Below are 12,122 nucleotides of genomic sequence, written 5' to 3'. Positions count from 1 at the left end.
TCACTGGGTCGTCGTCACCAGAAACTCCATATATACATATACAACGAAAAAATATAGCCGGCGCTCTTTCGAGCTCTTACAAACATATACATATACAATTGTGCACAACCTTTGTTTCCGCACGCATTAAGAAAAAGTTAGACGTCTCTTTGAACGAGGCGGACATATGATAGCTGATTCCAAATCTAAATAGTCGAGAAAGTCGCTCAGAGGTCCCAGGAAAGAGCAACTATTTGGGTGTTGAACCACAAAACAGTTTGTGTTTCTTTTCAATGTCCCGTTAATATTGTTTAACTATCTTCAATTATAACGGCGAGCGTTTTGTTAAGTCCCCATTGAATTCGATAAGCACCCTGCGAATTAATCTTTGCCACGTTCTTGTTAAGCCTGATTTTTCTCAGAATGAAATTTATACTTTTACTGGTGCACCCCCAGTGCACCAGAGAAGCACACTATACACCCTAACAAACAGCGTCATTCGCGACATACACGCGTTCTGCATATGTACATCGTGCCGCGCATTGTACACATGTTTCAGCGACTTTTTTAGAAAGAATTTGTCGATCCTTTTGACTTTTTTTCTATACGGAAAACAGATGGTAAACGATAAAGCCACACCAAGTTAGCCAGCGTAGACTGAGTGTCGTCTGCTAGGGAGCGGCCGTGTGTTGGAAAGGTCGCCACTAGCGGCACTGACACACAAGGTTTGCTGCGCCACCTGGCCCAGCGCAACAGGCCTATATCATGTGTGCCGTGTTCAGTTGCGACAGTGTCATAGATTGTGGAAAAAGCCATGTATTCGTTCTCAGGAACACTATATCGTACAGCTGCCGTCAAAGTTAAGCATAACACCGAAAAAAATGTTGCGTCGATCCCGAGCGCGATTACAGCAACCCTTGGCCCCATGAGGAAATCTCGATTGAACAAAATTATTCTGTTAGTTTAACGCAATGATTTTGTCCACCTAACATTCACCCAGGTAGATGGGTAGAAATCCAGCGAACCGGTAGAATGTAGGAAGGAGTTGCCTCAGGACAGAAGCCGCCGATATTTCGAACAGAGACTGTTCTTCTTCTGGGCACCGTCCTCATCATTGGCATGGTATTTAAAGGGTTAGGTGTGACGTGTTTAAAGGTTCATTCGAATTGTGGGTCAACAGCCCGGAGGGAAGGAAGGTTCCGTACGGGGTTTTACGGCCGGAGTGAATGGCTGCTTTGTTAGAGTGTGGAGGGGATTATGTGAACGTAGTGATCTAGGCTACAGACCGGTTACAGAAAAATGGAAGGTTCACGAACACGTGGACGAAACGGGACAACAGGCAAGAATTGGCAAGCATAGCGAAAGATAAGGAGGTTAGTGATTACGTGGGGAAAAATTCCAGAACCAGCAACGGTTTTATATATATATATATAATATATAACTCCTGGACCTGACACAAAAACGCTCTGGAATTTCCCCAATTGACAACCGCCAGGTGGCGGGAATTTCCCCCAACCGACCACGTCATTCTCAAGCCCCTTATCAGCCTCGTGGCCACATTTAGCTCTTTTGTCCCGAAGAAGGCGGAGCTTCCGCCGTAACGTAGACATCCTCCCTAACTTTTATGATTTTTAAGTTTTAATAAACCCTTTTTTTGTTACTTCCCCTACTTTCGTCTTCTGTCTCCCATTTATTTCAACTATATATATATATATAGGGTGAGGTAAAAGGATTATCAAACGGCCACGAAGTTTTACAGAAGTTCAAAAAAAGACGCGGAAACAGATTTTAGGGAAGTTAAAAACACTAGTTTATTACATGGGGAGACGTTAAAAAGTAAAATGGGCAAGGGGTCGACGTTTCGACAGTGGCACTGTCTTCGTCAGGACAAAAGATGCGTAGCTGATTACACATTTCTTAAATAGGTTTGCTACATGACGTCATAATCGGTACGGGCACGCCACAGGCGTTTGTCAGTGAGTCAGATTCGGGAATATTCCAGAAGGTCAAGTCCGGGTGGTGATGTCATTCGCCGTAGGTCACTGTCCGCTTTGGGGAAAATTCCGGGCAGGGTGAGCACTGCTTCAAACTTTGCTGAAAAAGAAAAAAAAGGAAAGAAAAACAGAAGGGAAACGAAAAGGAGGAAAGTGTAGCTCATCTAGGCGGCCAAATTTCTTACCGTTTCTCACCTTCTTAAAGATATACCTCCTAAACTACCATCCTACATTAAGGACACCAATCACTTTCTTCAAGTTCTAAGTGAATGTCAGCCTCCTTCTTCCAGTTTGCTAGTCACGCTAGACGTTTCCTCTCTATATACTAACATCCCCCACGAGGATGGCATTGCTGCAGCTGAAAGGGCATTTTCAAAATATTCTGATACCTCATACGATCCTTGTGTCCTATGCACATTTCTCAATCTTATTCTGAAAAATAACAACTTCGAATTTGACGGTAAGCACTACTTGCAAGTTCATGGCACGGCTATGGGTACAAAAATGGCACCTAACTATGCAAATATATTTATGGGAGCTCTAGAGGAAGAATTTCTGTCTAAGCGCCTGAAGAAGCCCACGCTTTACAAGCGGTTCCTCGACGACATCTTCATGGTGTGGCCACACTCAGAAGATGACCTAATCACATTTATCAGCGACTTTAACAAAGCACATCCGGCCATCAAGTTCACCCATTCTTATTCCCCTTTAACTGTTAACTTTCTCGATGTCCAAGTAAAGTTAACCAACGGGGCCTTGTCCACAAACCTGTTCCGTAAACCTACGGACTCTCAACAGTATCTAGCATTTAACAGTTGTCACCCGCGTCATACTAAACTTGCCATCCCTTACAGCCAAGCACTTCGATACAGGCGAATCTGTTCCAGTGACGATGACTTGGACAGAAATCTAGCTCAACTTAGGGAAACATTCATCGGTCGTCAATTTCCACCTAGCTTAGTTGACGACGCTCTAAACAAAGCCCGCAAAGCAGATCGCAAATCCCTGTTCGAAAACCACAAACGCGTGTTAGATAATGGTTCCGTAAACCTCATCTTAACATTTAGCAGCAATATTCCAAGCGTTAACAATATACTAAACCGTCATCATAGTATCCTTCTCCAATCAGAGCGCATGGGACAAATTTTCCCTCAGCCACCGCGGGTAACCTACAGGCGCGGACGCAACCTGCACGATAATCTAGTTAGCTCTTAAGTTAGCAAAGCAGCGCATCCAGGAAACGGCTGTCACCCGTGCGATGGTCGAAGGTGTCAAATATGCAAATTAATGCAAAGCACCCAAGTACTTAAAAGTACTAATTCCAATTTTTCCGTCAAAATTAATGGTGACTTCGACTGTAATTCATCTAACGTCATTTATGCCATTGAGTGCGGCATGTGTCAAGCACAATACGTAGGTCAGACTAAAACATCATTTCGGATCAGGTTCAACAACCACCGATCTGACGTTACCAAAAAGCCAAACCTCCCGGTCTCTCGCCATTTCAAACAACCTGGTCATTCACTAAATAACGTGTCACTTTTTATTCTCCAGTCAAATTTTAGCTCAGATCGGTGCAGGGAACAACGCGAATCTTATCTCATTTACAAATTCCAATCAACCATTAACGAAGATCTGGGAGCACTTTCAACGGTACGAAATTTGGCCGCCTAGATGAGCTACACTTTCCTCCTTTTCGTTTCCCTTCTGTTTTTCTTTCCTTTTTTTTCTTTTTCAGCAAAGTTTGAAGCAGTGCTCACCCTGCCCGGAATTTTCCCCAAAGCGGACAGTGACCTACGGCGAATGACATCACCACCCGGACTTGACCTTCTGGAATATTCCCGAATCTGACTCACTGACAAACGCCTGTGGCGTGCCCGTACCGATTATGACGTCATGTAGCAAACCTATTTAAGAAATGTGTAATCAGCTACGCATCTTTTGTCCTGACGAAGACAGTGCCACTGTCGAAACGTCGACCCCTTGCCCATTTTACTTTTTAACGTCTCCCCATGTAATAAACTAGTGTTTTTAACTTCCCTAAAATCTGTTTCCGCGTCTTTTTTTGAACTTCTATATATATATATATATATATATATATATATATATATATGTATGTATATATATACGCTACAAAATTTAGGTTCGAACGACCAGGATGTTGAATATAGATAGAGATATTGAGATATTGATATTGATATTGATATAGAGATATAGAGATATTGATATAGAATCCCCTATATATATATATATATATATATATATATATATATATATATATATATATATATATATATATTTGTAATGCAAAGTTGTGGCACGCAATAAAGAAAGTAGAAAGCAGTGGCCATGCAGAACATATCAGATGATAATGGAGGTAGAAGGGAAAAGCATATTTTATTTGTGAAGTGTTTCTAGGGTGCCTTGTGATTTGTTGATACCGGACGGGTGAAGAGCGTTGAACTTGTATATGAACATTCACCCAGTGTGGCTGTTATTACGCTCGGAAGTGAGACAGAATTTGTTTCCAGTGTTGTTGTTAACTTTGACGGGAGCTGTACATTAGCAAGATTTGTGTGAAGAAATGAGATACTCAATATTGGTAACGAATTCGGAACTGTATGCCTAACACAGGCTGATGTGTGGTTCCCAGAAACATAGGACGGCGGTACATGTGCACATGCATCTATCTTACACTTTAAAAACACGGGGGGGGGGGGTCGAGGTAGCTTGCCGTTGTTGGCCGCAATACAGAGCGGGGGGGGGCGATGGCAGGATAGGCTCGCCGTTGTTGGCCACACAGAAGTGGGCGTCGTCACGAGTATAGCCAAAAAAAAAAGAAAAGGAAAACGCATAGCAAAACAAAACACAAAGGAAGGACGGACGGATGGAGGATAGAGGAGGTTGAAGGATGGGGATGCGGTGAGGTGCACGAGTTCATCGGGGAGAGTACAGTATTAGATGGGTCGATAAGCAAGGCCTGTCTTCAGCAGGAAGAGAATGAGGTTTCTTGCTTTGGCGGACCGTTCGGCAGAAGAACCAGCGGGGTAGAGGATGTCTGCTAGCGAGCCCGAGGTGGAGCGTGTTTGCGTGTTTGTTTGAGCGAGGTGTTGCATCATAGCGCAGAATGGTATGCTCGGCAGTCTCGCAGGATGTGTTCGATTGTTTCGGGTTGTTGACAGTGGCCACAGCAGGCGTCACCCCTAGAGCCTATCTTGAACAGCTGAGAATTGGTGAACGCGCAGCCAGTGCGGAGACTATGGAGCATGGTCTGGATGCCGCAATACAGAACTTCACCACATAACACGCCCTCAGCCAATCACCATTTCGAATGACATCGTTCTGGCCCTTGATTGGTTAAAAACGAGAGGCGCACGCCTTTATGGGAACACTGTTCCAAAACAGGCGTACGTCATAAAAGTATCCTGTGCCATGGTTGGCCTTAACCGTGGCCTTTCCCGTAGGATCATATTGTGCGCATTCTACATCAGATTTGATATTGACAACCATAGTAGAAGTCAGTTAGGCTATTACGCCATCTATGAGGTCCCAGACTACTCTGGTAGGTTTACGTTTCATGCCGCACCATTCTAGCGGCAACAATTTGGGAAGGATATGCTAGAGTGTCACATTTGTGACACGAGTGTGACGGTGTCATGATTCAGAACGTTTTTTTCATCGAGTAGCTTGCAATAAAAATTTTTGACCAGGGAATAAGCGGAGACGTCAATAATTAAAACCTCACGCAAGTCCGTTCCGGACAGGCATTTGGAACGCGCCATAAGGGGTACACGAAGAGTAAGACTAAGGTTCTTCAAGTTGGAGTAATAGCACCATGTTACCAAGGGTATTTCAAACGTTACATGTGGAACTTTTATAACGCCCTATTTTTACCGCAGCAATGACAGCTTTAATGCGCGATTGTCTCTCCGCACTCATGTTGTAAAACGCATGCGCAGAATGCTGCACAACCACACGTTCTGACCTAAGTCCACACTTAATCCACATTTCGCACTCGGTTTGTTGATGTTTCACCCCCATTCTGCAAGAACTCTGCCAACTCCAGAACCTAAAGTATAACCAGTGCTTGAACTACTACGCATGTACTGATATGAGATGAGATGAGATATGAAAGAACAAAATGGTGAGATGGGCACTCAGTAAGAGTGCCGGCTACTGCAGTTCACTTATAAAGTCATAACACACAGCACAATCAGCATTACTAGTAGCCATAGTTACTTTTCAGTGACAGAATGCCACAGAATGTCATATGATGTCACAGAGTGTCACAGAATGTCTGCCAACTTACTGTCTACTGTGGGAACTGCAGACACTACAGAGAAGCGCACAAAAGCCTGTATGGCTTGAAACTAGTGATCCAAGGACCAAGGGTCCAGGACCTTAACCTTAATGTTAGGTACTCCTGTGATATGCAGGACTCAACTTACTCTGCATCTCGATAAACCCTTAACTGATCCTGTGTAAGATGCTAGGAAAATTAATCAGTTACCGATAGACAAGCATTTCGTGGTACCGTGCTTAATTTTCACATGGCAAGAAAAAAAAAAAAAGATGCTCTCACGTGGATATGTGGGAAACGTCAGTGTTACGTGCCACAAATTATGCGGGGCGGGGGGGGGGGGATTTATTGGCGAGAAACAAAAACGAAAAGGAAAGTAGGAGGGGGGATATGTTTAATGGAAAGTAACAAAAAGAAGAAGGGAAAGGTTAGCCACGGTGTAGGCTTGCTATTCCCAAAAGCTATCAAGCAAACAAAAGAAGATACAAGCAGCTGGGACACAGATAAGGGACTATACGAGGGTTTAATGGTGCCATCGTTTACAGATCGCCCAGATCGCCTCTCCCGTCTCAGCGTGCACATCGGCCTGCAAACCATCCACGTATGCGTCTGTCTGTATTGGATTCAATGCGCGAAAGCTGTGAGCATCATTCGTATTGACATGAGAAGATACTTTGACTCACGCTCGCGCATTTTTAGGAGTTCGTTCAGGGCCTCTAGCGCGCTTTCTCCGCCGTGCTCATTCGAACTTGCGGAAACTATGTGCATAGTCTATGTACTGTCACGTAGGAGCCCTTTATTCTCGTAAGGAAAAACTTGCTTTTCGTTTTGCTGTCAAAACACGTGGCCTCGAAACTTTGTTTTATTCTATGATGCAACTGCGAACTGTAGTCAACGTGAGTGAGCCATTGAGCGTTCAATAATCATTTTTCGCTGCGTGCAAGGCCATGCAACTTCCGATTACTGTGGTTCATCAACTTCCGGACGTCAATACGGAATATCTTATCACTATGAGCATGACAACATGACATTAACATTCTTCCATGTTATTTTTTCTTTTCTTTTTTTATTCAGCGCAATGTTTAGACTGCCCTGTGCGCTGCATGACGTTAGACCTTCATTTTTTACAGATACCTACAGATTTGCGACTGTGGTACGCGACTTTCTGGCTCGTCATTGCCGTATGCCATGGCAGTGATGACGAACATCCCGGTGGGAAGGGGGTGTGGTATATGGAAATGCTCCAGCTCACCACCCCCGTTTTTGTCACCTGCTTTTCCTGCTTTTCTGTTTCTGCAGAAGGCGGGTCTTGCTCAACAACCCCTCAAACACTTTGCTCTCCCCGACGAGCCGATCCTACCATTACCCCCCCCCCAAAAAAAATCCCCATCCCATCTAAAAACGTGTCCCCAAAACGGACGCTTTTGTGGGTCATACAAGTTTTGCGAATGCAGGGTGCTCAAACTGACGATGCTGAAACTGGCGGCGCATAAAATAAGGCGTAGCAAATAAGACTAGGGACATACAGAGAGAAAGACAAACACGACGACTCTCTCTTCCTCTGTGTTTGTCCCTAGTTTTATTTGCTTTGCCAAGTCTACGCCGTCACGAACTACCCCGGGTATCTACTATGCCGAAACTCGATCGCTCTCCGATATACAGTGTTGTACATATCGCCGTTACAAGTAACGCCGTTACTGTAATCGATACTTTTTCGGTATCGGAGTGCGTATCGCGATACTTTTTAAAATTGGTATCGGAAGAGTATTTCCGTTACAAATTTATGGTAACGCGATCTCCGTATCGTTACCGATACCGATACTTTTTAGTGCCCCACCCTTTCTTCACCGACGACATTTCTCACTCTTGTTCATTGTCAATGGTCCGCCTAGCCCTCGACAAGAAGCCTGTGGACATGTCCAAGTGCTCCGTAACCGGAATTATAGAATTACTATACCAAACACATGTTCACTGCTTTTCTTAGAAACTGGAGAAAATAACCACAACAAAAGACTTGAGGTCAACGAACAGAGGTCAAGTCATTGACAGTACGCTCTGGATTCCACTGCTTAGCTGCCGTGCCGCACTGAGTCACGCTCACATATACTGTGGTATTGTTAACTTCGGATAGGATTCCTTGGTAATCAGACTCCAGGGTGTGTGGGCCTGACACTAACGTCATTGTCATACTGGTCTCTGCCAACTGCCGGAGAGACCACGGCCTGAAAGGATGGCAGAAGACGAGTTCCAGAACGAGCTATTGATAAAAGTCTGCTGTCTTTTTACTGCAAAACTGTTTACGTAAGCGATACAGTATTTATATGTTGCATCATCTTCGTGTTTCAAACAAAAGTATCGGGCAAAGTATCGCGTTACTTTTTTTTAGTAACGGTAGCGGTATTCGTTACTTTAAAAAAGAAGTATCGTTATCGGTATTTCGATACTTTTTACTCAAGTAACGAGTATCGGTATCGCGATACCATATTTCGGTAACGGGTACAACACTGCCGATATATGCAGACTGACATAATGCACTAGACAGACGGATACTATGTTTATAAAGGAAGCGCAGGTCCAGAAATAATGAAGCTACCTCAGTGTACAAAACAAGAAAATTTAAGGCCACAGAGAACTCTAGGTCAAGCTCCGACAAATGATATGGGGTAATGGAACATTTCTTATCGCAGGTGCGCATTCTTGTCCGCCTATACATATATTCGCAAGCACTATCTAAGCACCAAGCAACACCTATGCGTATGAATGCTCCGCCCGAAGTACAACAGCAAGAAGACGCTGCAGAATACGCTGCGATGCCGTTTCCGGAGGTATAGCTACCGTCCCTCAAACAGATGATGTAGTTGCGTAGAAACTGTGCTAGCCATGCTGAATATGCTCGAACCAGCGACTAACAATTTATATTATTCTGCATCACTGAAGAATAAACGGAAGTCAAAAACCATAAGAATGCACTCGTCGGATGGTGGAACTGTACACCGATGGGATTGAGACTTCGTACATTCTATGTGTGTGTGTGTGTGTGTTGCCTGACGTTCAGCGCGGACGATCTGCGCGGTCTCGAAGCTTGCCTAAACTACATCGGACATAGGGTCAATATGTTACGCTTAGTTCTCAAGGCTTTGATATATTAAGTATATTAACGAAGAGTCAGAAATGACAAAGGAGTCGATAGTTCTTCAGAGTGACACAGAGAGCATGAAATAATAAAGGGACAAACTTAGGTCGTAGTGTGGGTACATTCCTCACACAGAATTGCAACGTAGTGTCGTACAACGGTTTTATTTTGAACGTATTCCCTGAGCTTTAGGAAGAGGAAAACGAAGGATTATTCTTGATCTGGTCACCAACATTTGAGGATAAGCAACATCAAAGGTATGACGCCCTCCTAAGTTTAGAAGATGGTTCGGTTTGGCTAAAGGCAAATATAGAGGCGAAAATAGTGTTCCACAGCACTTTCCATTGCCCACTGTAAGCTCTGAGGACTCAATCGTAAGATGACAGAAGATGAGCCGCATTTTAAGAGAGAATTCCCCTGAAAATAGCTCTCTCAGGAATGTTTTTATTCCACGGAGTCCTCTTTCCATGTTTATGTTCGTCAGATAAGGGTAGCTCCAAATAAAACCTATAAAAGAGCTCGATAGCATATCTTTTTTTTGTCTCTAGAGTTTCCAGAATTTCACTGTCGAGATGTGACAGGGAAGCGTCGTCTTTTTCTTTTTTACAGCAGGAGGCGCCACGCTAAATAAGGCAAGTGAGTTGGCGGCGGGTTATATTGCGGAGCTGTGTGCGGAGTGGTCGGGTAGCCAGGCTTTCATGCTCATTCGTAGCTGCAACCGCACGAGCCTTGTTCCACCGCGCAAGGTCTAGCAATCACAGATGTCGCAGCAAGAAATTCCGAATTTATGTTACACTAGAATATTGTTGATGATAAAGAATAGTGACGGAGTACTGATGACGATTGATGATAATCTAAACTACATTCTTAAAAAAAAAAAGGGTGTACTTTAGCTCCTTTCCTTGCCACATATATAACACCCTTTTGGAGAGTACAATTACGCTCAAAAGGGTGTCTCCTCGCTCCCTCAAGGGAGTAGCATAACACCTTCTCCCTGCCGGGGAGTACTATTACTCTCCAGTGGGGAGAAAGGTGTCGTCCTACTCCCTTGAGGGAGTGAGGAGACACCCCTTTGAGCGTAATTGTACTCTCCTAAAGGGGGAGGGGGAATATGTTTAATGCAAAGCAAGAAGGAAAGGGAAAGGTTAGCCACGGTGTGGGCTTGCTATTCCCTAATGCTTTCAAGCAAACAGAAGAAAACAGCTGGGGTACAGAAAATTATCAAAAAATACAGAAGTAACAGCTCCTTCACTAATCGTTGCGCATCAGAGAATGCCCAGGAGTTTAGATTCCCGAAGGAATCGTGTCAGCGCAGACGTGACTTCAGCGTGCTGGGTAGGGCCAAGTAGCACCGCGAGGGAAAGCTCTCGGTAGCCTAGATGAGCAAGGCGGCGCCGGAGACTCGATCGGTGGACTTCGTACCGCTGGCAGGCAATGAGAATGTGTGGCACATCGGCTTCTACGTTGCACGTTGGGCAAAGAGGTGATGGGTGCTGATTCATCTTAAATAGGAGGAGAGGAGTTCGGGCCACATTCAGCCGCAGCCGATGAATCAGCGATTCCTCGATGCGCGGGATGCGGCCAGGCACAGCATATGTCATTATAGGGTCAATGGATTTGAGGAAGGCATTGGTGCGTATAGCTTCTTGCTGAAAGAGCTGTGTGCGGTTGGCAGTGAAGCGGCGGATTTTCAGCTGGCACATAGAGTGCGCAAGGGGAAAGACAGTTGGTTGCTCAGCGTCGTGGGCTTGCCGAGCAAGAGCGTCAGCACGATCATTGCCTGAAATTCCGACATGGCTCGGGATCCATTGGAAAACCACTTCGTATCCCAGTGATACAAGTTCAGAGTGCAGGGCGATGATCGTGGTATAGGTGTCACTGATGACTGCGGCAGAGTAAGAGGCCAGCGCCTCCAGAGCCACTTTACTGTCAGTGAGGACCGACCAGGCCCTGGGCGCACACGAGGAGACATGTCTCAAAGCGGCCAGTAGTGCGAATGCCTCGGCCTCAGCAGATGACATAAGAGGGAGCTTGAAGCCGTGCTCAGCTCCATCCTCTGGGATGCAGAAGGCAGCAGACGACCCAACTAGAGAGACTGAAGCATCGGTGTATATCTGGGTGCGATGCCGGTGGTGACTGTAGATGTGGAACAAGGTCAGTTGGCAGGCCACAACTGTTGGCACAACCTTCTTTTTCCTAAGGCCCGGATTTGACGTTTGTACAGTGGGGTAGTGAAGTGTCCACATGGGTGGCGCAAAGGAAGTCCGGGCGGAAGTTGAGGGGATGTTGCTTCGTAAACGGCAAATAGCTTGACCGAATGCAGATGCGGGATAACGTTGCGCAATGTCACAGAGGTAATGGGCTGGATGGCGGACAAGATAACGTGTGTACGCGTGTAAGGCGACACTATCGCGAATAATAAGCACCGATGGCTCGCGTGCCTCCGCCAAAACAGAGAAGGTTTCGGTTGTCTTTGGCACTCCCAAACAGAGACGGAGACTTCTGGCTTGAATATTGAGCAGCTCCCGCTCGTGAGTGTTGGAGAGCCCATAAAGGACAGGCAGGCTATAGCGCATAACGCCAAGCAACAGGGAGCAGTGCACACGATGGAGGTCAGCACAGGACGGGCCCCATGTCGATCCACAGAGGTGCCGGAGCACATTACAGTAGATGCGGGCGCTAGCAGAAAGGGAGTTGATCTGCCGCGACCATGTCA

This window comes from Ornithodoros turicata, chromosome 3 (assembly GCF_037126465.1).
Source record: "Ornithodoros turicata isolate Travis chromosome 3, ASM3712646v1, whole genome shotgun sequence".
Classification (NCBI taxonomy): domain Eukaryota; kingdom Metazoa; phylum Arthropoda; class Arachnida; order Ixodida; family Argasidae; genus Ornithodoros; species Ornithodoros turicata.
Note: the sequence above shows the minus strand (reverse complement) of the source record.